This window comes from Equus przewalskii, chromosome 22 (genome assembly GCF_037783145.1).
Source record: "Equus przewalskii isolate Varuska chromosome 22, EquPr2, whole genome shotgun sequence".
Lineage (NCBI taxonomy): Eukaryota > Metazoa > Chordata > Mammalia > Perissodactyla > Equidae > Equus > Equus przewalskii.
Window position 1 is genome coordinate 3,099,030 of NC_091852.1, and position 25,169 is coordinate 3,124,198.

Here is a 25,169-nt window from a genome sequence, read left to right on the forward strand (position 1 = left end):
TGAAAAGAAACACACCCTGTCCACTTTCCCTTCACCTTGACCTGCAGACGGCCTGCATAACCATTTTTGCCTTGAAATATTTCTTTAGAATTGCGAACTTGAAGGTATAGAGAAGTGAGAAGAATTTAGAGCTGGAAGTTCTAGAACATCTCATTCCTTGGCCTCCTTTATAGATGAGCGAAAAGAGGACTGCTTCTCCTAGGAACCTTGGAATGCAGATTCTGGTTCAGGAGGTCTGGGGAGGGGCGTGGCAGTCTGCATTTCTACCAAGCCCCCAGAGGATGCTGACCCACAGACCACTCATTTGAGTATCAAGGAAGTAGACCAAGTGGCTAGCTACAGCTTACACAGCTAGTTGATGGTTGGTCCAGTGGCCATAATGAATATCTATTAATTTCAGATGGTGCAGAGCTGTGCAACTTTAAACAATCTTCTTACACTTTCTGAGTTACATTTCCTTATCTATAAAAAGTACAGTTTTATGGGATTTGTGACCCCTTTGGGTAGCCAGTGGGGATAGCATAGTCCTCTTATAGACTTTTATTCACAAAGCAGAGCAGTATATGGGAAAAATAGTGAGTTGGGAGCCAGGAGCTCCTAGTGACCCAGCCATGTGACCAGAGGAAATACTTCGGGCTTCAGTTTTCTTCCCTGACATAGAGGTTGGCCTGGGTCACCTTTGGGATCCCCTCTTTTTTTAGACAGCTTTCTTCTGGGCAGACATGAAAATTTAGTAAGAGTTAGCACGTGCCATGTGCCAGGCACTATTCTAGGAGCTTTCCTTGTAGTAGCTCATGTCATCTTCACTACCGCCCCGTGAAGTAGACACTGATATGAGCCCTACTTAGAAGAAGAAGCTGAGGCCTGGAGAGGCGCAAGGTCATTCAGGGGTGAGTGGAAGAGCCGAGACGCAGGCGGCTCTCATTGACTCAGTTAGCAGCAGTGGTCCAACTCTAAAGGGTTTCTCGTTGTAGACCACCTTTGCTTGTATTATTTGAGCCAGGTAGCCATATTGAGAGTTGTCATCATCACCTCCATATTATAAGTGAGAAAACCGACATTCACTTTAGTGGTGACTGGGGAGGCCAGGACTTCAACTGAGTCTGTCGGAGTCCAAAGTCCCACCCTTTGTAGTATTCCTGCCCCTCAAACCGGAAGCTCTCGCCATGAACACCCGACTTACTCGGAGACAAGGGAGAGCTCAGTCTCCTCAGCTGATGGGCCTGGCAGAGACGCAGTCCATGAAGTATTTCTAACAGTTTGTGGCTGGTATTAAAAATTAAAAATAAATTGATTTTCTAAATTGACTTACCATCCACTAAACATGCTACATATACTTGTTAAATGTACTAATATATATGTAGATACTTTTGGTTTCCTATGTAGATAATAATACCATTTATAAATAATAAAATTGTTTTTTATTTCTTAAAAAAAAAAAGATCTCTTCCAGTTCTGACAGTCCACCACTTGGAACATAATGTTCCTCGTTGAGATAAGTATAGTGATTTGGAGCTGTGGGATCTTAATTTCTGTGGTGTATCAATGGTCTGTTCGATGCCAAGTTCTTGCACAAGAACAGAGGCCCATAATTATGCATATTTCTATGGGAAAATCTGTCCAGCTTCTTTGCTCCACTTGAGAAGATATTTTTCCAAGAAGATAAGGGGTGAGGGGAAAAGTGATGGCCTTCATAGGCTTATAAGATTTAAATCACCAGGAGAATGCGGAAATTAGAGTGTTTTTAGTTCTGGTTTAGTCACTCAAGTTGAGTACCCTATTTTTGGGTATAACACCGTGAGATCACCACAGGTCCCTTAACTGCAAATTATTCCAGTGACCATCTGCAGTCACACATACTCAGGTGGCCACAGTGTGCACACATCTTTGACTACCTCACAAGGTGAGGAATCTCACAATTGACTTGTTTTTTCAAAAAAGGAAAAAAAGAACCTGAACATCAAAGATACTTTCCTACTTTGTAGAAAACTACAGAACCATCTGAGAATGCTTGGATGTCCCTTTTGGGAAAGTGCCCTCTGAGACCTTTCCTAAGGATATTTCAGGTGTGTGTGACAGATACCGTTTTTACAAACTATGTTTATTTCAGCCAACCTTATTTGGTCCTCACAGGAGCCTGGACAAGCGGGTACTGCCCTCCCTTCTGCAGAGGAAGAATTCAGGCTTCCAGCAGCCAAGGGCTTGCTTGCGTGCGGCTGTGTCAGGACTGCAATTCAAGCCCCTAGTTTCTTGTTCAGGGCTTTCTTCACTCCACGAAGACCATCATTCTAACATCCTACAAATGTCCGGTGCAAATGTCTGTGTGAAATATATGCTCTTTTCTGTCTGTTTACTTCAGACTCTGGGGAGAGATCGGAGAGACATTAGTAACTTCTTTTTTCTTTCCTCAAGTCCCTGTGACGAAATGACTGTTTCTGCAGTGCTTGTTTTCTGGGCCCTGGAAAGATTCCAAAGCTGTCACTGTGTTTTCCATCTGGCACTTTTTCAAGAATCTCTCTGCTGCTTCCTGCAGCCTGGAGGTCGTCCTGCAGAGGCCCCTCTACCACCCCTGACAGGCTGGTGGGGCAGGACATAGGCATCACGGAGCTGTGCAATAGGCAGGAACAGCTTGACGAGGGGGCGGGCGCCCCATTGCGTGCAAACTCACTCCAAGACGGGGAAGCGGCCCCCAGAGACATGGTTTTCAAAAGTAGAAAACTACCTGCTAATTTGTTACGGAACCTTTAAGTAGTGAATGAATCTAGTGATTTTTTAAAATATAATTCAACCTATGGGAAAAAATCCAGCTTGACTTTCTTGAAACACTCATGGGTCACACTATTTGGAAAGCAACACTGAAAAGAAACTTTGGAACTTCCAAGGGAATGTGGATGGTGAGTGAGCCTCTGCATTACAGAGTTTGAGCCGTCCCACCTCCCCAAGAACGCTCAGGACCTCAAAGACCCAGCCAGAAAAGACCAAAGAGATGATGGAAGTCACAGCTTTGCAGAAACTTCAGAAAATTTGTGTTTACAAAAGGGTTTGCAATAAAAGCTGCTGCTCACGTTTTCCTTCTGAAATAGGTCAAGGAAGTGAAACTCTGGAAGGTAACTCACAGGTGAGGTCTAAATATCCTAAGGACAGCTCAACCACTGTTACCCAAATTTGCAAAAGCACCTGTAGGCTTCACAGTCCTCCCAAGTGTAAGTCACTCAAAGTGGAGAAGAAAAGGAGGACGCCTTGCCTGGGTGTTTATACTGGGATGAGCCTAAAGTTGAATCAGTTTTTGTGTGTTAAGCATGTCCCTAATAATTTGAACAGCCGCTTATTCCCTCCCCTCCCTTCTCCTCTTCGCTCTTTCCTTGCTTTGTACATTACAACCATTTAAAAGGCACTGGGCGAGTTGTTTAAGGACTCCTGTGGGTGATACCAGAACTTTGGAGCTGGAGGGGAGCTCAGCAACCACTGAAACCCTTTTACAAATGAGGCAAACCAAGAGCCGGGACTTTGAATGGATGTGTGCAGTGCTCGAGCGCTGGTCAGACAGAGCTGAGTCTCCCAGGCGCTGGCGTTCTCTGCCACGCCTCTCCTCCCTTCTGCTTCACCCTCAGGTGGCACGTGGTCTTCAAAATCTCTCTGTGTGAGATGGATCCCCAAGGAGAGCTCCCCGGCACTTGGCCCACTCCAGATTTATGTGTCTAGGTGACAAAGAAGTTCCCTTGCATGTGTCTTTTTCCCTAGGCACGCTGGCAGCTGCGTTACTTTCCCATGGCTGTCCTAGCAAACCAGCACACATGGGGCAGCTGGAGACAACAGACATTTGTCCTTTCACAGTTTGAAAGGCCAAAAGTCCAAAATCAAGGTGTTGGCAGGGTCGCACTCTGTCCAAGGACTCTGGAAGGGAACCTGTCCTTGCCTCTTTGAGATTCTGGTGGTTTCAGGCCCATGGCTGTGTAAATCTGGCCTCTGCCTCTGCCTCCGCGCTCGCAGGGCCTTCTCCTCGCAGCTGGAGACATCTCTTCTTTCTCCTACAAGAACATTTGTGTTTGGATTTAGAGCCAACCAAGCTAATCCAAGACGATTTTCTCATCTCAAGATGCTCAACTTAGTTCCCTCAATGAAGACCCTTTTCCCAAGTAAGTTCACGTTCACAGGTCCCAGGGGTTAGGACATGGAGATATCTTTGGGGGCCAACATTCCACCCACGACAGCACTCACGTACATAGACTCCTGGAAACAGCCCTAAATCCTCAGTGTACATACAGTAAATTCTGTATTTGCATATCCCGAGCTGTGCTGCTTGCACTCAGTTTTGAAGAGCTGTTTTCCAAAGGAGGTTCCTGGTGAAATGATTTTGGTAATTTGTATAAGAAAGATAAGCAGTTAGCAGGTTTTTGTTTGTTTCTTTGTTTGCTTAGGTGCAGGATTCCTCTGGACCTGTAAGAAGCTGACGGGCATCGTGGCCACCGTACGATGGCGTAGGGGACCTGGCATTTCCCAGGTGTGGATGTTTTTGAGCTGTTATGTTTTGCCTGGGTTTCCCAGAAATCAGGGCCTAAGCAAAGGCTTAAGTGCAAGCTTTCCACTGGGGATTATTATCCAGGGAGCCAGTGTGAAGGGCAGGGCCTGCCACAGACAGATGGAGAGGCAGTGCCCAGGGTGTCCTGGATCTGGTGGCCTGATCCCAGGGGGTGGCTCCAAGAGCTGGGTGAAGGGTGTCTGGGAGCACTGCTCTAGGAGAAAGAAGGGGGCAGCAGCTGTCCACTGGCTCCTCCACAAGCCTGTGGGGCCTCACCTTCCACGCAGGCTTTGCACATCTAAGCACCTAGCAGGGCCCCACCATGTCCCTCACCTTTGTGTAAGTGCCATGTCAGCACCTGCAGGAAGTTGGTGAGAGCCTGCACAGAAGCGGTCACACCATAGTCACTGGCGTAGGGGACAGCTGAGGGGGAGAGAACGTGCAGCTGTGGTGAGAGGAGTCTGCTACGCCCCCGACCTGTCAGTTCAGGGCTCATCCCATGAAATAAGGGCTCCTGGGAGGATCTCTGAGAAACCCGCTTCATGATTAAATTGCCACGATGCCTCATTTCATTACAAACGTGCTTTGATCCTGCTTATGCAGGGTTACCGCACACTCGCTCAGTTCTCCACCCAGGAGTCACTGTCAATAGTCTGTTTGACAAAATACATTACTATGGCTTTTTAAACTTTAAGTCGGGAGAAAGTTCATTCTTGAAAGAGCTATTTATACACACTGGAAAGCACATTCCTGGAGCTGATTTAATTTTAACTTTATTTGTGTCGTCGTATCTGCTGACTGCACGCTATGACAACTGGAAGATTTCTTCAGGTATGCGATACTTCCTGCTCATTCAGCCAATGTGGTAAATACCATCTGACCAATAGCAAAGGGAAAAAGAGTACACAGCAGCTTCTTCTCTAGCTCATCGGGAGGAAAAGAGCAAAGAGGAAGGAAAAGAAAGAGCATGGCCTGGTCCAAATTTTGGGACAGTTACATTAAACAAAAGGATCAGAAAATGGAAATGTATTCCTTTGAAATGACTGTAATCGGCTGAATGTTGAGGCTGGGAGCAGAGTAATGATGGAGAACAAGGTGGATGAGAGTGTTAATTTTCTCTGATGATGAAGGGTATATGGTCACACTTACAAGAGGAGATGCAGACATCACAGAGGAGCTGATTTTCAAGAGACCCACTCTGCTTGCTGGGGTCCATTTTCCGGATGGTTGGTTGGCATGGAGGAGGCAGGAATCACAGTGAGCCCACGTCCTCTCCAAGGCAGGCACGCAGGAGACGTGTGATCCAAGCAAAGCCAGCAAAGTAAGAACTATAGAGAAACCCCAAGATGGCAACATCAGTTCAATCCGGCTTTGGTGTTGCTGTCAATGAAACAAGCTAGGATCACAGGCATAGAGAGGGGAGGAGGCAGAAGGGGCTGGTGGGGAATGGGTCAAAGCTGTGCAGGCCCAAGTTGGGGAAAAAGCCTATTCTTTTTAAAACTTCAGAAATGTTCTTTTGGAAGCAGGATAGTAAAAGGAAAAGAACCTAGACTTTGCAGCCAGTTGACTTAAACCCAATTTCTGGATCCTTTGCTTGTGAGCTATGTGGTCTTGGGACGGTCATTTGGCTTCTCTGCCTCAGGTTTCTGATCTATAAAGTGGAAAGAATGACATATGTCTGTTAGTAGCAAATAACACCCTATTCAACCTGTTTAAACATACAGGAATACTTCTAGGCAAGGTGGCTCTGGGCATTCCTCCAAACGCTTCTGAAAAATAGATGAGAAAAAATCATAGTTGAGGCTCAAAAACCACCTAAATAGGGGCCGGCCCAGTGGCATAATGGTTGGGTTCACGTGCTCTGCTTTGGTGGCCTGGGGTTCACCAGTTTGGATCCCAGGCGCAGATCTGTGCACTGCTTATCAAGCCAGGCTGAGGTGGCATCCCACATATAAAGTAGAGGAAGATGGACACAGATGTTAGCTCAGGGCCAATCTTCCTCAAAAAACAAAAAAAACCCCACATAAATATATCTAAAGACCACAAACACACACAAAATAATACAAAATGCCCCAGGTCCAGGAGAAAGCAGCATTGGTCAGGAATTTGGCCTAGGCAGCATTACTATATGCTGAAAAAAAAAAAAGAAAAAGTGAAGGAATTAGAGGCCAGCCCCATGTTTTACACGAGGGCGTGGATGGGATTTGAGACTACAGATCTGTAAGACTAGAGGAGAAAGGGTAAAGGCACAGCCTTTTGACCAGGATCCGAGTCAGTTCACCCTCACCTGATATGGGACAGGGCATGGAACCAGGGCCTCAAGGCATTAGGGGGAGGAAACATAGAAGTCATGAAATTGTATGCGTCTAACAATGTAGCCTCAAAATTCGAAAAGCAAAAGTTGCTATAATTACAAGGAAAATTTGACTAATCCATAAACCCACTGGGGTAGTTTAATATATATCAAAAATGATTGGTTGAGCAGACTTCAATTGGTAAGGATATAGAAGATATGAACAGGAAAATAAAAACTTTGTTCTAATAAATATAGAGACAATTCCATAACCCCTAAATGAAGACTATATATTATTTTCAAGTACACAGGGAGTATTTATAAAAATTTACTATGTATAGGTCACAAAGGAATTGTCTGCAAATTTCAAATAACCAATTTCATAAGAATAATTGTTTTCTAAGTAAAAGCAATTAGAACAGAAATCAACAAAAATGAGAATAAAAAACGGACAAACATATATTGGGAAACTTAGAAATGTGCTTCCAAATGGTTCACGGGTGTATTAGTTTCCTGTGGCTGCTGTCACAATCCCCACACACTCGGGGGCTTCACACAGCAGAATATTTTCCCACAGTTCTGGAGACCAAAAGTCTGACCAAAAGTTTGGTATCACGGGGTTGAGATCAAAGCGTTGCCCGGGCTGTGCTCCTCTGGGAGCGCCAGGGAGAATTTGTTCCTTGCATCTTCTGGCGGCTCAGGACGTTCCAAGCCTGCATCGCCCCAGGCTCTGCTTCTGCGGTCCCATGGCTGCCTCCTCTTCTGTCAGTGTGAAATCTCTCTCTGCCTTCATAGTATGAAGATACATGGGATCGCATTTAGAGCCCATCCAGATCTCCAGCATAAATCCCCATCTTGACATCCTTAGCTCAGTCATATCTACAAAGCCTTTGTTTGCATATAAGGTCACATTCTCAGGCTCCGGCGATCAGGACACGGGTGTCTTCTGGGGGCCATTACTCAACCTACCACACGGATGAGAGGGAAAAATCACAGAATTGTGAACGACAATTGTGAATGACAATCATATATATCAGGACTTGTGGAATGGAGCAAAAATCACACCCAGAGGCAAATTTATAGCCTTAAATGCAAATACATTTTTTTAAAAGAATATTTAAAGTAAACTACTTGATTCAACTCAAGAAACTGTATCAGGAATTGGAATACTACCCTCCAACTGGCAAGTATATAGAAACTTCAAGGAACAAACATCCCCCATACAAATCTTTTCAGAGTCTAGATCTAAAAAGGTCGGCTACCCACGTAATTTTATCAGGCTAATAGAACTTTCATATGCAAACTAGACAGAATGGTATGAGAAAAGATAATTATAGACCAATCTCACTTATAATCATGAATGCAAAAATCCTAACTAAAATGCAGGAAATGGAATTCAGCAGTGATCAAAAATATCCAATGACAAAGTCAGGCTTATCCTGTCACTATAAGACTGCCTCAATACTAGACAATCTCTCAATGCGATACATACTGTTAACAAACTAAAGGAGAAAGATCATGTGATCGTCTCAATAGAGGCCCCAAAAGCATAAAATAGAAGTCCTCCATCATTCGTGATTGAAAACTAAAAGCACGTAGCAAAGTAGCCCTGAGAAGAATGTCCCTTGTCCTAATAAAGGGTGCGCATCAAACACCGACAGCTAGAAGTTCCCCCTCTGGACAGAGGAGGAAGCTTGCCTGCATTCACTGTTACTTCTGTGGCGTGCCCCGGTTTGGGAGGCTTACTCTAGTTTCCCCTTTTCCCTTGTCGTGTTTGGGTACGCAGGTGCAGATGGTAATGGTATCAAAGCATGGCCTGTAGGAGGCTGCTGGTTTTCTACCAGATCCACTCTTCTCTTTCTCCATTATCTCAGAGACCCAGCTAGGCATGTGGTAGCTCAGCTAGCCAATATTTCCCCATGTCCTGTGACATTCTGTGTGACCGTGTGACTAAGTTCTCTCCAGTGGAACACAAGGGAAAGGGATGTGTCTATATATGGGTGTGCATCTTAAGACATGGGTGTGTCCCTTCCAGACTCTTTCCCTTCCGACCAGCTGGAAGCTGGAGCTGGGAGCAGCAGTGACCTAGCTTCAACCATGCAGGTGATGACGGAGTTACAGGAAGGGAGGAGCTGTGCTCCCTGAAAGACCTGTGGAACAGCGCTGGCCCTCCTGTCTGGGATGCTTGCACTGGGGCTAAGTGACAAAGACATAAAGGTAGATATTCTTGAAAGCCCTGAAGCTTTGTGTCTCTTTCTTACAGGGCTTGGTCTTACCATAACCAACAACAGGGGAATAGTAATGGCAGTTTAGGACATTGGATCACATGGTGCACAAAAGAGCTTCAACAGCATCTTTAACATGGTTTCTTTAAAAAACGCAGATGGGAATATGTCAGTTTTAAAATGCCGTGTTGTAGATACACTGATATTTGTCATATAATTTTCTATTCTTGTCTGCAGGTTTGAAGTACGTAATAATAAAACTGAAAGTGATCAAGAGAATTTGTTGGCTACAGATATATTCTGACTTCAGGATAATTTCAGTTCCACTGTTCGGTAATATCACCAGGAATTGTTTTATCTTAGACTTTGGGCTGCCTTGCTCTCGTATTTTGACTGCTTCTTAAAATGCCCCTCCACGTCCCAAGATAACTACCAGCACCTTCTGGAATTCATGCAGCCTCATTCATTATAAACAGAAAAGACTATCTTTGTCCCCAAGTAGGGAAAACATTGCTTCACCAAGCATATGTTAAGATCTTATTCTTTGCCAAGTACTAGTGACGCAGAAATGAGTCAGATGTGATTGCTTAAATGGGAAAGCTCGGAGTCATCATCTGGACATCCACAATATTCCTATTTCCTTCTGCGTAAAGATTGTTTTTAAAAATGCTCGTATTCTGCGATTTATGAAGTGTGTTGATGAGGTATGTTTATGAGGTGTGTTGAGTAACTGATGTAGAACCGGCCCCCGTCCTTCCTTACCTGGGCTCCTACGTCCACGAACATGAGATGTCACACTTTTCTTTAGTCATTCTCCCTGCTTTGAAAACCCTTTCCTTCCTTCTCCACCAGGCCGAGTTTTAACGTTTCTTCAAAGCCCTCCAGGGCATCTTTCTAGGGCGTATCAAGAAATGAGATCCGCGGGCAAGTAAGTGACTGGGACGACTTCTCCCCGGCTATGGGGTCATTGCTTAAGAGCTAGACTTGCTGGATGTCACCTCCACAAGTTCGTCCCCTCCTTTGTGTCCCCGTAGCACTTGGTTTACATGGTCAGTATGACACTCAGATGTACATACACGACTAACTACAACACGGTGCGGCTACTCTCCCACTTGACTTGTTTCTGAGGATAAGGACACTCGATTATTCACCTTTGAGGTTCAGTCTTCTGGATCATACTGGACGTGTGTGGGACAGAATGCTGACTGCATAACCAGTGTCAATGGCCCCTTCTTCTTAAGAACAGACCCACGTTGGGTATGTCATTATGCTTAGTTTAAAAACCATGTCTCCCATTCTCCCTTCCACATAAAAGTGATGAATGTGCAAGTGGAGGGTTTTGGACAGGACTTCCAGGACAATTCTTTAAAAGGGGCTTACTCAACTGAGAGCCGATCCTCCTTCTCCCATTCCTTTGTCTTTCTGTTCAGAATTCAAACGTGATGGTTGACGTGCTAGCAGCCATCTTGTGACCATGAGTCAACCTTGAAGATGTAAGCCCTGTGCCAAGGTTGGTGAGCAGGAACAAGAAAGTGCAGGAAGACGGGTCAGTCATGTAGCTCCGACTGTACTGCTGGGCCATCTACCCCTGGACATTTTTAATGTGAGAGAAAAACACACCTCTATCATTTTTAAGCCACTGTCATTTTAGGTTTATATTACTAGTAGCTGAACTTCATCCTAACTGATATAATGCTTGATAAATGTTTACAACTTAAAGTAAAGAAGTATAATTCTCAGAATAACTTATTCAGCACGGGCAGTCTAAGCCAAAGGTAGCAAATCACCAGGCTGAAGCTGAATCCAGAAACAAGTCAGGTTTATTTTTTTTAATGCAATAATTGCCAACATCAGAAAGCTGGGCAATTTCATGTAAACATTTAGATTTCTTCTTCTTTAAAATCAGGAAGGTTTAGCAACATTGGGCCCATACTCCTGCCTGGCATCAGTTGATGAATGGTGGCTGCCCCCTTGGTATGGGGCCAAGGGTCTTGTTTTCAGCTCCTCTCAACCATGGGAGCTGCCCAGGCCCTACAGGCAATAGGTGCGTGGCTCCAGAGCTGAGCTAATGTCAAAATTTTAGCTAAGCTAGATTTTCGGCCTTCCTCTTTCAGGTTGTTTAAGGCATCCTGTGTCATTAGGTATCCACTTTACTTTGCACAAACGTGAATCCTGGCAGTGGGTATCCCTTCTGTTGTGCAGGGGAAGGCCAGGCTTATATTTGATAAAACACTTTCAGGGCTCACATGGGTTAGGTCAATGTGAAGCTGGCTGTGAACAAGAATCTCCGGGGAAATTTTTGTTTGTTTTGTTTTTTGAGGAAGATTGGCTCTGAGCTAACATCCCTGCCCATCTTCTTCTACTTTATATGTGGGACGCCTGCCACAGCATGGCTTGATAAGCAGTGCATAGGTCTGCACCCGGGATCCGAATCAGTGAGCCACTGAAGTGGAGTGTGTGAACTTAACTGCTGAGCCACTGGGCTGGCCCCAGAAATTTTTTCTTTTAAAAATGTAGCTCCTGAGATCCAACAGAGAATTTCTGAACCAAAATTCCCTGGGGTGGATGTAAGAATCTAAGAGGTCAACTGACCTGTGGACCGGGGTCCGGCAACAATGGGGCCACATGGTGCTCAGCTGACCTCCTTGGTATCTCACCACCAGCAGCTCCAATGCCCCATGACTGAGAGGCATGGCCAGAGGGGCCATTCTTTAATGATCTAGCCATCTTCTGTCTGTTTTTCTATCTATCACCTATCTACTCATTGGTCTATCTGTCTATCTATCATCTACCAGAGAAAAAGAACAAAGAGGAAGAGGAGTGGAAAGGGAAGGGAAAGACGAGGTGAAGGTGAAAAGAGAAGGAGAAAGGAGGAGGAAAGGAGGCAATCACCGGAAGGTCATCAGCCAGGTGGAGAGAGACGCTTAACCAGGTCCCGGAAGAGCTCCAGAGGCTCCTGTGATGGTTCTGTCCAGGGGAGGAAAAAACACAGGGAACATGAGCAGCCATCCCCAAACAGGTGGAGCCCTCTGAGATGACCAGAGGTGTTTCCACAGGTGTTTATTGAATGACTAATATGTGCCAAGCACTAACCCAGGTGGTGGAACACATCAGTGGACCAACTTGAGCCGCTCTGTCTGTGTCTAGCTTAGGGCCCCAGGGACAGACTGACAATAATATCACCAACAGGTAAATTTGTGATGTCCAGTGGGGTTAAACTTATTCCCTAAGAATCTGAGATCATGTCGATGGTAACTAAACAGAATCTAAGGAGAACGATTCCTCAGCTGCTGCGTTTCAGTCTGAACTGCCTGATAATGCAGTGTAAGACTGGAGAGTCCTCTGTGCTGAAACATGCACATTGAGGCAAAACCAGGCGAGTTGTAGACAGATGAAAGTGTTGGATGCAGGGATGGGGCCAGACAATCTCGTCAAGCCTGCCAACCTTGAGACTCCATCACCTCTTATTTTCTACCTCCTCTTTTGCAATATCCTCTTTCTTTGCAGAACTCTCTAGAAGCAATAAGAGTTGACTCCATGGTGTAAGAGACTGAGTGATAAGGAAAAGATTTTCCACATAGCCTTGTGATGGAGTAACCAAAATGACCTCTAAGGTAAGTGACTGCCTCTCTCCATGCATTTCTCATCATTTTCTAGGTGTTTGGATAAAGAAAACATATTTTAAGAAATGCGTATTAAGACATGGGGGTACTAGAAGAAAGGGTATGGAATGAGCAAATACTCAATACAATAACTATTCGAGGGCACAGATGGTCAAAACAGTATGACAGTCACATCATTGCTGTAGCGAACACAAGAGAAACAGAGAATGAGAGAGGGTAGAAACTCCATTTAAGGCCAAAAGTGGCAAAGAGTGCATATTTTAGGATGAAAAACAAATATCCAGTCTTCTGCGCATCTTTGCACAACTTACTATTTCAGTGACAGTGGGAAAATTTTGAACCACTTATGTGGGGATCTTCGGTCAATAATGAACTCTGTGTTCACAAGGGAAAGCTTTTTTCCCAACCTGCTGTTTTAAGGCCCAAGTCATGATGACTAATTTTTTTGCTAGCAACGTCAGTTTCAAGAGTGTGTGGAATCCATCTGTGTTTCTTTAAATCCAGGACATACACGAAACCCAAAATTTTACATTTCTCCTTAACAATCTGACATGAAACTAAATGCATAAAACGCTTGACCTTGTAAAGGGGCAATCTCTTTTTGAGTCATGGAAAATGAAAAAAAAAGGACTGAAACACAGCACAGAAAAAAATTCCTCCACACATTCTCATTTTTCAAAGTGCTGAAATTCCCAAACAGTTTGATGATTTATCTACAAGCTTTCTCCCCGAAAAATCTTCTCTTCCAGCTTGAAGCCAAAGCTGAGGAACTCCAGGCTTGCAGGACACGGCTGTCTCTCTGTGTCTCTCTGTGTCTCTGTCTCTGTCTGTCTGTATCTTTCTCTCGTGTGTGTGTGTGTGTGTGTGTGTGTGTGTGTATACCGGAGAGGGTTCAAGAATTCTGCCGTCAAAGACAGGTCAATGGCACTCCCCTTAAGACTAAGTGACATTATTTTGGGGAGCAATCTTGCCATTCTAGTAAGACCTGTGCCCCGGCTCAGCACCGCACCTGAACTAAGATGACCCATCCGCCCTGGGCTCAGTCCCAGCTCTCCACCAGGGACAGTGGCCCGCTGGAGCCCTTGCCTCTTCGTGGTGATACTGAATTTCTCCACACAAGAGACAGGTGGAGCAAATCAGAGAAGAAAGGATGCCTTACGTGAGCTCAGGGTTTTTCCTTATTTCAAACTTAATGCGCAGCCAAAGCCCCCGCCGCACGGTTCAGTGTAGGTGGAGAGAGGGATTTTTCTTGCTCCTCTAGGCAGCAAGACAATGCCCATAATTGCAACAAATCACTCGTTTTCTCTTCTCAAAGGGGAAACTGATTTTAAATTTTTATGTATTTCAGGTTTGCCAGAAAAAAGCTAGACCTGCGAAGAAAGGAACGCATTTTGGGCGGCTCCCCCGTGCTCCTCGGGGCCACAAGTACTCGAGGAAGTGACTGTTCCCTGGGTGGTGGCCAGACGCTCGGCTCCCAGGAGTCCGGCCGCCCTGAGGGCGGGGCCGGGAGGTCGATGGACCGGAAGACCGCGCGTCTAGGGAGACTGAGTCACGTCCGGGTCAGAGCACGCGGCGTGACAGCCGGGAGAACGAAATGCTGGTCTGGGGCGGAATTTGAACTTTAGGTGGTTAATTTCTACAGGCAAGATCTCTGCTCCATCTCGCGTCCTAAGAAAGGAGGGGTGTGTTTCTAAGCACATACAGGCGCTCACACACTTTGCTGATGTATATTCTCTACGTGCCTAAGCATTGTAATTTAGATTTTGATCTAGAAAATTAAAAATAAACGTCTAAGAGTTCCATGCCAAAATCTTTCGGAAGATTTTCTCCATTATGGAAGCTGGTTTCCTGTGATGAAGAAACGCGCCCCGAGCAGCTGTGGGGACTCCTGCTAGGGTGCCTCAGGGCCGGGCAGGCGGGGGGCCCCGGGGGAGAGGTGTGCACGTGCTTCCGCAGGAGCGAGGCTGGCTCGAGGGCCTTCTGACACCCTTGTTTCGATCCGTCCCGGCCTGTCACCCTCTTTCTCCTCGCTTTCACTGTACTTGTACCCAAGCTTCACTTCATTTAAAATAAGATTGGAAATATGGTGACCTTCACATCAGTAGTGCTGAGGAATTACAGTCCCCCGGGAGCGGCTGTCAAATGATGACCCGCGGAGTTGGTGTACGAATTCCTCAGCTCCTTGTCCCTCAGGCGGGGCTCTACACTGGCTCCCAGAGTCCCCCCGTGGGGTTAAGCTCCTGGGGTCCCCAGTGCAAGCTGATTTAATCACACACTCTCTGTGCTGGACTCCCCTGAGTGAATTCCCTGCTCCCGGCCAGTATATCCTGCTCTCACCTCCTAAACAAACTGCTCACACTTGAATCTTTACCTCAGTGTCCTCTTCTGGAGGGACCCAAAGTAAAACACCTGAACTCTGGGTGCGGAAGTGTTGGCATGAGCCATCAGGTGATGGCCATGGCACCCAGGTCACCTTGTCCGACACCATCTGACACAGTTCTCCATTGTTTTCGCAAAGACCTGAGTTACACGGCTTTGCTGGGCACTAGATGACATGGATTTTCGATGACAACTGTCACCGATTTACTAGAGTTTAATTTGAGCATAAACATATAGATGAGAAAACAATTATGTGGGGCAAGAAGTAAAATGAGAGGGTTTTTAAAAAAATTATGATTAAGGAATTGCTGAGAAGGCCAGGAGGCTGAGAGAAACATCTTTGCACCTGCCATGGGCATGTGTGGGTCTTCCTCTCGCCTTGTCCTGGTCAGGCCTCCTCTTCAGAGGATCCCTCAGGATCTTGCCTTGCTCTGGGGTTTTCACTTTCTTGTTTCAGGATCTGCAACAACCCTCAATCGCTCCTCCTGGCAGTTCTTGCTGTTACCAGCTGCATGGCCCACAGCTCAGTACATGGGAAAAACACTGACTGATGCATTTACTACTGTCCATTGATGCTGTGAATGAATACCTTGGTGCCAGGTTTTCCAGGACAATTTTTTTTTTTAAAGATTTTATTTTTTTCCTTTTTCTCCCCAAAGCCCCCCAGTACATAGTTGTATATTCTTCGTTGTGGGTCCTTCTAGTTGTGGCATGTGGGACGCTGCCTCAGCGTGGTTTGATGAGCAGTGCCATGTCCGCGCCCAGGATTCGAACTGACGAGACAGTGGGCCGCCTGCTGCGGAGCGCGCGAACTTAACCACTCCGCCACGGGGCCAGCCCCTCCAGGACTATTTTTAATCCTCACAATACCCTATGCAGTTAGGACTTGCCTGCTTGCCCACTCCTCACCCCTCCGAAAGCAGTCTCTGGGAAAGCAAGGTTCTTGCTGAGGACAATGAAGGGTCACTGAACCATTGCTCAAAAACAAGCGAGTGACATGATGAAGGGGCCTGGAGGAAACCCACCCCTTGGAGACAGACACCAGTTTACCAATCGCCAATGTCATTCAGACCAGCCTTGCAACAAAGAGGGTAACATGAGCGATGACCAGAGACAAAAAGCAATTGTATCTTTTCAGAAGAAATGTGGTTATTTCAGGGATGATGACTCAATCAGCAGTTACTGACAGTAATAACCATAATTATCAATTTTTGGCTATCTACTTTGTGCCAGAAACCATACTAGATAATCTTACATTGTCTCTAATCTACCCCTCCCCCACACCAACCCTGAAAGGATATTTCCATCCTTCCTCCCTGTCTTACTTTCTGCTTCTCTCCCTCCCTCCGTTCCTTCCTCCCTTCCTTCTTCCCTTCTTCCCTTCGTTCCTTCTTTCTTCCTCCCTCCCTCCCTCCCTCCCTCCCTCCCTTTCTTCCTTCCTTTCTTCCTCCCTCCCTCCCTTCCTTCCACAGCTGAGACTACCAAGACTCTGAGAAGTTAGGTTTTCTACCAAGGCCACAGCTACACCATAAGAGAGCTGTGATTTGAGTCCAGGTTTGTCTGATTCGAAAACCCAGACTCTCTCTTGTATTCCTTGGAAGATAAAAAGCTTAGTAGCTTTTTAAAAAACATATACACATACGCCTGGAAGATTGTTTTAAGATGAACATCTAAGCATAAGCTTTTCTGAAATAGAAAGTTAGAGAAATTCTTTAATGGCTAAATATGAAAACACAAATTACTGGCATTTCTGCATTTGAACATCTGGGTAATGAATTACAATAGTTATTGAGAACTTACTGTAACAACTAAACTTCAAAAAATAGATATTTTCTATTCTTTTATGGACCACTTATGAATTCACCCACTCAACAAATATTTATTGAACAAATACTATGTGTGAGGACTCATAATAATTGATTGGCTGTTGTCTTACGTCTGGACTACTCTGAGTTGAACCTCTAACAAGGTCTTTGAAAAAAGGTAGTCATTTCTGAAAGAAAAATTGCTTTAAAAGCATACTATGGCCACATGAGAAGTACTTGGCTGTGAATTTTATCCCTTGTCATCATAGGTTTGACTGGGAGGCCCAATTCAGGGCTGCACAATGTGGGTCGGTTTTAATGTTCCAGGTACTACTATTCATTTTGCGTTGTTACACCACTATCTACAGGATAGCCAGGAAGCCAGAGAGCTCAGAGACGTCTAGTCACTTTTTAGTCATTTATATTTTAAAACTTAGTTCAGTCCAGTTCACATTCTGTGACTCAGAGATCCTTCCAGTTAGCAGAGGTGGGACTTGACAGCAACTCCTAGAACCTGCTGGTGGCAGAGAAGGCAAGGCCTTTCCCTCCTCTCTCTCGGTCTCTCTCTCGCTCTGTCTCTTCCTCGCCCTCTCTCTCATTCTCTCCCTCGTCTCCTTCATCCCCTTCTCTCCCCTTCTCTCTCAACTCTGTACTCCCTCAGCACTGGCCCCACTGAGAGAGCTTCCCTTTCCATTCTCTGCCCCGTGGGGACCTCTCCTTCCTCCCCACCCTTTGATTTCTTTGTTCTAAACAGTACCTGGATCTGCTTCCTGAGATGCTGAGCCTCAAGACTGAATGGTAGAAAAGGTTGCAAGGGAAGAAACAGAACAGAACAATGCAGACCGCCTGGAAGGAAAGTTCACTGGAAGCTATTTTAAAACCACAATGCCCAGCACACTTACTTTTTCCGTGTCTCCCCCTTACTCTTGAATTTCAGGAGTATATCTCTGTTTTTCTCCACCTTCCCCTAGCACAGAGCCAAGCTCAAGGTAGACACTCAATGAACGTCTGCTGAATGAGTGAAATTCAGTGTGAAATACCAGTGTGGTCCTGGGTCTTGATGAAAGTGTATGATAAAGGGAAAAAGGTAAGCAAGCAGGCAGAACTTCCTGCTTCCGGTTAAAAAGTACTTAGCACCAACGACGCACCAGGCATTGCGGCTCGACAGTCAGGTCAGCCAGACAGCGAGGAAGAAGGAGCATCCTCTGTCCTGAGTTGCTCACAGACTAGTGGGAGAGACAACGCGGTGGATCGTAGTGGTTTGTTTTGTTTTTATAACTTACCCAAATCCTACAGTAGAGATAAGATGTTACAATGTTTAATAAAGATAATGAAATGGAAACATGCAGGTACCAGACCTTGTGATCGAGAGTAGAAATTCCATCAGTAATCTGGCAAGTGCAGAGAGGAAGCCTTCTCCCCAGTCACGTTGGAGGCGGCACCAGCTTCAGCATCCACGTGGAAGGAACTAATGTGACATGTAGGTTTCTTCGCCTGGAAAGTTCTCCCTAATAGCTGGGCTCCTATCAATTTGCAAGGTTACTAACGAATTATTGAAAATGCTCTGTGCACATTTAGAAACACTGAATAAAAAACAGTATAAAAAATTTTCACTATTGTGTAATGTATCTGGTAATTTTCAGTGGAATAATTTGATTTTTCAGGGAGCTAAAGTTAGAATTAATTAAGTCGAGTAGTTTTGCTTTGACCCACTGGTCACTCTGTACCGGTCGATGTTTCACGGGGGAAGGAATAAATGGTCTAACCAGAAAGAGGGCTCACTGACAAAATTCTATACCTCATGGGAGCTGCTATGAAAGTGTTCAATCTGACGTAAGACTTGGACTCTAAATGGTTTCTCTCCTTTAAAACACAGCAACAGAACAGAAATAGAGGAAAAGTTAGGTGTCAGCATAAAAAAAAGGATCCTTAGGCCAGTGCTGCCCAGTATGGTAGCTACTGGCCACACGGGGCCATGAAGCACTTGAAACGTGGCTAGCCCAAATGGAGATGGGCCGTAAGAGTGAAACACACACTGGATTTCAAAAACGTAATTCCACAAAAAAGGGTAAAATATCTCAATAATTTTTAATATTGATTACATGTTGAAGTGATAATATTTTGTATATATTGAGTTAAGTAAATATGTCACTAAATTAATTTCACCTGTTTCGTTTTCCTTTTTTAAATGCGACTACTAGAAAATTTAAAGGTACATATGTAGTTGGCACTGTTATTTATTTTGCTGCACTATTTCAGACTCGATGCTTGGAACAGACCCTTCTCTTTTTTTTTTTTAGCAAGAATTGGGAAAGTTTTCTATTAAGAGCAACTGACCTGCTTTAAAAGAAAATTACAAACACGTGGGAATATAAAAGACACAATTCAGTTTTCTTATATTTTGTTTTTGTAAGAGAAAGATATCTGAAATGTCATGCTCAACTGATTTTAAAATTAAGAGCAGAGAACATGAATATCGTTTTAAAAACATTGAATAAAGACTCAAAACCCGCTTCAATTTCTGTAATGGCTAATCAGCCGAGAGGCGGGAGAGGAGGAGAGAGAGGAAATGGCAGAGAGGGGCCTGCCGAGCGGGGAGGCCTCGTCAGGCATTCTCTCAGAGCACTGATTTTATACTCATGTTCCTAAAAATCCTGGAGGCGGAAAGGTATGCATATGAGACAAGCAAATACCTTCTTGTACCATATACCAATTATCTACACTAATTATGGTTATTCAGATGAATTACCCCAAACTATGTACAAGGACCATACCAGTCAAAGTTTACCAGATTGCCCCTCCGTTGTACACCTGTTCTTCTGGGAATGATGGAGGACTCCCTATTTTGAGCACAGAATGGGTTTTTCCAGGCAGGAAAGTGTTACTGCGGAAGGAGGAGGAAGAGCCTTGGGGTCAGGGGTCAGCTCAGCAGGCTTGACTTGATCAGCTCCCTAGCCGCTGGGACTCCTGAAAGCAGTCACTACAGAAATGGAATAGCAACCTGAGCCTCCTCGCTGCATGTGCCCAGGGAAGAGGTGGGATCACTTGCCAGGTTTCAGTTCTCTCTGGCAGCGAAGCCCCTCAGCACCCAGCCTTGGAAAGAGGCCTCCTGAGGCCCGCACGGCACCCATGCACTGCAGCTCAGAGCAAAAGTGAGAAGGCCATGGTCTCTGGCTCCCTGTTTCAGGTTTTCTTTCCCAGCTGCAGGCTCAGCAGTGGGGGTTAGCCAATGCTGAGGCTGAGGTAGTGGCTACCGGCTCTCCCTTGGTGCCCCTATGCCAGACATTGCCAGCCCGCTGCCACAGTGTCCACAAGTAATTGATGAAAGCTCTTGTCAGAGGCACTGGGCAATGGCTTCCACTCCACCACCAACCCAGAGGCCAGGAAATGAATTACAAAGTATCATGTAATTTCAACACTGTTATCTCTGCTATATTGAAACAATGCTTTAATTTTAGGTATTTACAAAGCAAAGTAAAACAAACTACCACAAAAACAAATAAACAAAGAAATCATTGACTTTTGAGATGAAATTGAGCCACATCGTCATTTCATTCTAGTTCAAATGAAATGAGAAAGTGGCAGTGGCAGGGGACTGAGGGAGTTTTCCAAACCACGGCACCAGCTGGGATGAAACTGCTCTTAGTGTGGCTCCTTTCGTCTCTCAGTGCTCCCCAGCTGCCTCACAGGTGCTCCAAGGTGGTCCGGGCAGAGTGGAAAGGGAGGGAAAGTCTGGAAACCTAGGCCCCTTCCGTGAACATCCTTAGCTTCCTGCCCCATGAGTCCCCGCATGGTTCATTCTACCCTGGAGTCAAACTCATTTTGGGCCAAGCTGACTTACTGTGACCACCCTGTTTTCAATTCCTTTTCTAAGCACATGAAGTACTGCCCACAGCATGCTAAATATTTGCTGTTCTGGATTTTACTTAAGTATCATCTCTTACCCTGTAAGTTGGATGCTTAAGCAGAGTCTGTTGAATTGGTTCCCAAACCTGTTTCTGTCAGTTGTCCTTATTATAACTATCTAATTTAATCAGATATAACCTAAATAAGTGAAAGGTGAATTTAGAAAGAGAATTTTCTCTATAAAAATTAAGTGCTTTGAATGCCATAGGCGAACCATAAAGTTTAAGGGGAAAAAAATCATAAAAATCTAGAGGGATTCTGTGTATAGATTGTGTCACTGGTTTTCGTTTAATATCTTGCTCCCTTTAAGAAAAAAATAAAACTGGAAATGATAGAATATGTATTACTGTTGTGGTCCAGGTATGAAAGACAACGCAGAACGCCCATCAGCTGTCCCCAACTCAAGGAATAATCCTTGGTCCTATATCGCATGCTGGAAAATAAATGTAAATGTAGATGCTTTGAATTAAAATAAATTATGCAAAGCATGTATCACTTTTTAGTAAGTCTCCGTAATAAGTGACTTTTCTGATTGATGAATAAGTGACAAGCAATAGGATATACTGGAGTATATGAGGAAGCCATTTGGTTTAAAACTAATTCAGCCTGACCTTTTTTGCAGAAAGGCCTGAGTGGCCCGTTGAGCATGCATTGTACATCTGCTGTAAATATTTACAATGTCTCAAGGACAAGAATGAGGCCCTTAAGGATAGGCATGTAGCTTCCCCCCATATTGTATTTCTTTAAGGACAAGCATTTCTTCCCAGAAACTAAGGATTAACCACTGACCTGCTGATCACTGACCAGCTGTGCTAGCTAAGCATCTCACGACAGTGGTAAAAGGGATATTCCTATCATATGTGATGTACACTCTTTGTTCCAAGATGGTATAGAACCACTCTGTATTCTCCACTTCTTTGGTGCCCTTCCTTCCTTGGGGAAGGAAGCCCTGGGGCTATAGTCCTCAGACGTGGCTCATAATAAACTCACCCCAATTTTGATCTATATGAATTATTTGTGTCAACATGACCTACCATGTATTTGTCATATCACAATGATTAGAAGAAGGCTCTATTCTAAAAATTAGGAAGGAAGAAAGGCATGTATGTATTTCAAAGAATAAAATGTTAGTATCTTTTGCAGCTCCTACATGAGCAAAGCAACTGTCTTTATTGCCAGAAACCTTCAGAAAATATTTTCCCGTACTTGCTTTCCCTTAGGCCTTTCAAGAATTGATGAAAGAACAGAAGTTTTGCTCTACACATTAAGTGCTTGTTTTCTTGTCTTTTTCTCAAGACCAACCTAAGTGCTTGTGCCGTATGAGCTCTCTGCTAACTGGTAGGGGCCGAGGCAGTTCCGTCCAGACCGACCCTCCTGCTACAGTAGCCAAGAGAGTCTTCTTTCTTCTCATTTCTTTTCTGGTGATCTTATTCTAGAAACCTTGACAAAAAAGTAGTAAACAATAATAATAATTAGCTGATCGAATGGGTGCTTGAAGACCGAGTTCAGAGTCAGTAGCCAATGTATTGTTGTCACTTAGGCTAACTCTGAATCCTAGCCAGATTTCCCTCATCTCCCCTTATAGGGGTCTTCCACATCAGAGAAAGTAATAATCCTAATTCTGACAGAATAGGCCCCATGACGCTTCAGCAAGAAGCCATACTTTAAAAAAAATCCAGCATCCTCTCAAATGTGTTTTAGAGCGTTACCGAAGTCTCAAACTCAGACAAATATAAAACCTCTCTCTCCAGTCTTCTCCAAGCCCCACTCATCGAACAAGAAAATTGCACCCCTAGTCGCTTTCCCTTCTCACCATTCCCAGTCAAGCACCAACCCTCAACCCAGGCCTGTCTGGTTCTCTCCCCCACCTCTTTCACCAGCTCTGACTAAGAGTCCCTTGTCTTCTTATCTTCTAGTGACTTTCCATCCTTCCCACTGTAAGTCAAGATAGACACCTTCCAACATCTCCCCCAATGCACCCATTTCCCTGCCCTGCATAACAAGGCTCAGGAATAGACATTATTCTCCTTAGATGCAGAAAACTGGGAGAGGCTTTTAATCTCTTATGGTAATTGGGATTGATTTCTGTATCATTTACATGAGGGGCACTGAATCTGTTTTATGTTAAACTCCAGTCTCTTAACTCTTGACAACAGTCAAATTAAAATTTCCTAGGTTTGTGATTCTGAGTAAGTCACATAAGCTCCCAGAATGTGAGTTTCCTTAGCCTTAAACAGAGAATAACCCCTCACAGCTTGTGAAGATTAAATGAGATACTAATTTGCAGAGGGCTTTCTATTGTAAAAGCACTTTCCCATATAGCGAATCCATGGAATGGCAAATAGAAGCCCCTCAAGATGAATTATCCTCGTTGAAAGTCATGTTCTGAAATGTCCTGTGAGAAGCTGGGCTCACAGAATTGCACAAAACTGCCAAATGAAGATGACAATTCAGCCTGAACTAGTTTTCAATCGTTAAAGGACAAAATATTTTTTAAAGGTAAAATCATGACTCTCACATAAATATAAAATGAACACATGACTAAGATTCTTATGTAACTATTAATTAATGAGGGGACTGAAACAGCACACACAACATCGACCAGCTTAAACTACTTTTGCTTCCTTAAAACAGGTTATTGATTGGGGCTGGCCCCGTGGCCGAGTGTTTAAGTTCGCGCGCTCCGCTGCAGGCGGCCCAGTGTTTCGTTGGTTCGAATCCTGGGCGCGGACATGGCACTGCTCATCAAACCACGCTGAGGCAGTGTCCCACATGCCACAAGTAGAAGGACCCACAATGAAGAATATTCAACTATGTACTGGGGGGCTTTGGGGAGAAAAAGGAAAAACATTAAAAATCTTAAAAAAATAAAAAAACAGGTTATTGATTAAGCAAACCTTGTTCAATAACAGAGATGGCACCGTGCATGTGAAGGCAGGAACCCATAGCCCCAGGATGACCTTGGAACCAAGAATCTTCAGAAATGTTGCCACCGGAGCCCTTTACAAAAAGTGAGAAGTCCTTCGATGAGGAAAATCCAGTTTGCAGCAGCTCAAGGAGCTTGATTACCATATGCGTACTGATTTGAGACTAGCCAATCGGCTTCTGCCGCTAACTCCTTAAATTTCACCCGGTACCCTGGATCGAGGAGACAGATGTGAGAGCTTTGCTTCCTGTCTCCTTGTCAGTAGACCTCATAGCAAAGCTTTTCTTTTTTCAAAAGCCAGTACCTTAGTATTGGCTTCTGGGTGCATGGGGAGCAAACCCTCGCTCTGTAACAGAACCAGTAAGATGTTACAACCAGTTTAAAGGAAAGATCTACAGCGTGGACAGAGATAGCATTGTTAAAATAATTAAACAGGAGGTCGTTAGACTGAGGTGGCACTTATACCGTGGCAACCTACACAAGCAACTGGAACTGAAGCCAGAGTCGATCCCTATAAATGCCTCAAAGTTGGGAAATCAAAAATTAACCTACAACCAATCACAACCAACCAACTAGGCTTTCTCAAATAAGGCAGCCACTTAAACTGTAGCCAATCAAAATTTCCCCTGCTTTGTTTCTGCGTCTTCTCTATAAAGGGCTTTCCTCCTGCTCCGCGGAGCCGCCCTAACCACATTCGGTTGGAATTGTCGTTTGCTCAGATAAACTTGTAAATTTTAATATGTCTCGGTTTATCTTTTAATGGTTCATAGGTGGTCAGGAATGGCCAAAATACAGTCAGTTTTCATTCTTTGCTGGTTCAGTATTTGTGAATTCATTAAATACTTGCATTAGAAAAGCTTCGTCCAAGCATGAGTTATAATGCTGTTGGCCGTGAATTCAATGTTAATGAAACAACAATGTATATTAAAGAAGGTGTCTTTAAACAGAAACACACATAAAACAAAGTTATGTATTGATTGGTTGATGACAATGTGACCAGAGGCTCACATGAACTTAACCCTGTGTTTTTCCTAAAAGAAATGGTTCAGTATTCACTAGTCCAGTGTCCACAGCAATGTTATAGAACATAACCACCGCGAATAATGAGACTTGACTGTATTTGTCTTTGGACAAGAATCATTTATTTGCATTAGCATCCGTTATCTACAGCTGACAGAGTTGTAAAATAGCTCAAAGACAATAAGAGACAAAGATAACCCAGAAGGGTATGCTAGACAGGACACCAGTAATCTTTCTTGCCTTTTTCAAAATCTTTCATGATTTTATCCTGATAAAGGAAAAATCAGTTGCTTCAGTTAAGCAAAATAAACAGTGGTTGTCAGACTAAGGAATAAATTCTTTTAAAAGTTCCACTTGCCTACTGAAACCTAATTCTCCAGCATTTAAAAATCATATGAGCCTACTCGTTGTAGCCCGCTTAGTAGGTATCAGTCACGTGAGACGAATGGGGTCTCGGCAGTGAAGAAGTATTG

The 25,169-nt window shown here is 44.4% G+C and overlaps 1 long non-coding RNA gene across 1 annotated transcript; it reads left to right on the forward strand.

Moving 5' to 3' along the window:
- Nucleotides 1-200: 200 nt before the first annotated feature.
- Nucleotides 201-14,470, forward strand: LOC139078503 (uncharacterized). The gene is made up of 7 exons (XR_011531494.1): nucleotides 201-361; nucleotides 2,134-3,118; nucleotides 4,419-4,501; nucleotides 8,848-9,029; nucleotides 9,275-9,741; nucleotides 12,545-12,651; nucleotides 14,009-14,470. It is a non-coding gene; the product is annotated as an uncharacterized lncRNA (long non-coding RNA).
- The last annotated feature ends 10,699 nt before the right edge of the window (nucleotides 14,471-25,169 follow it).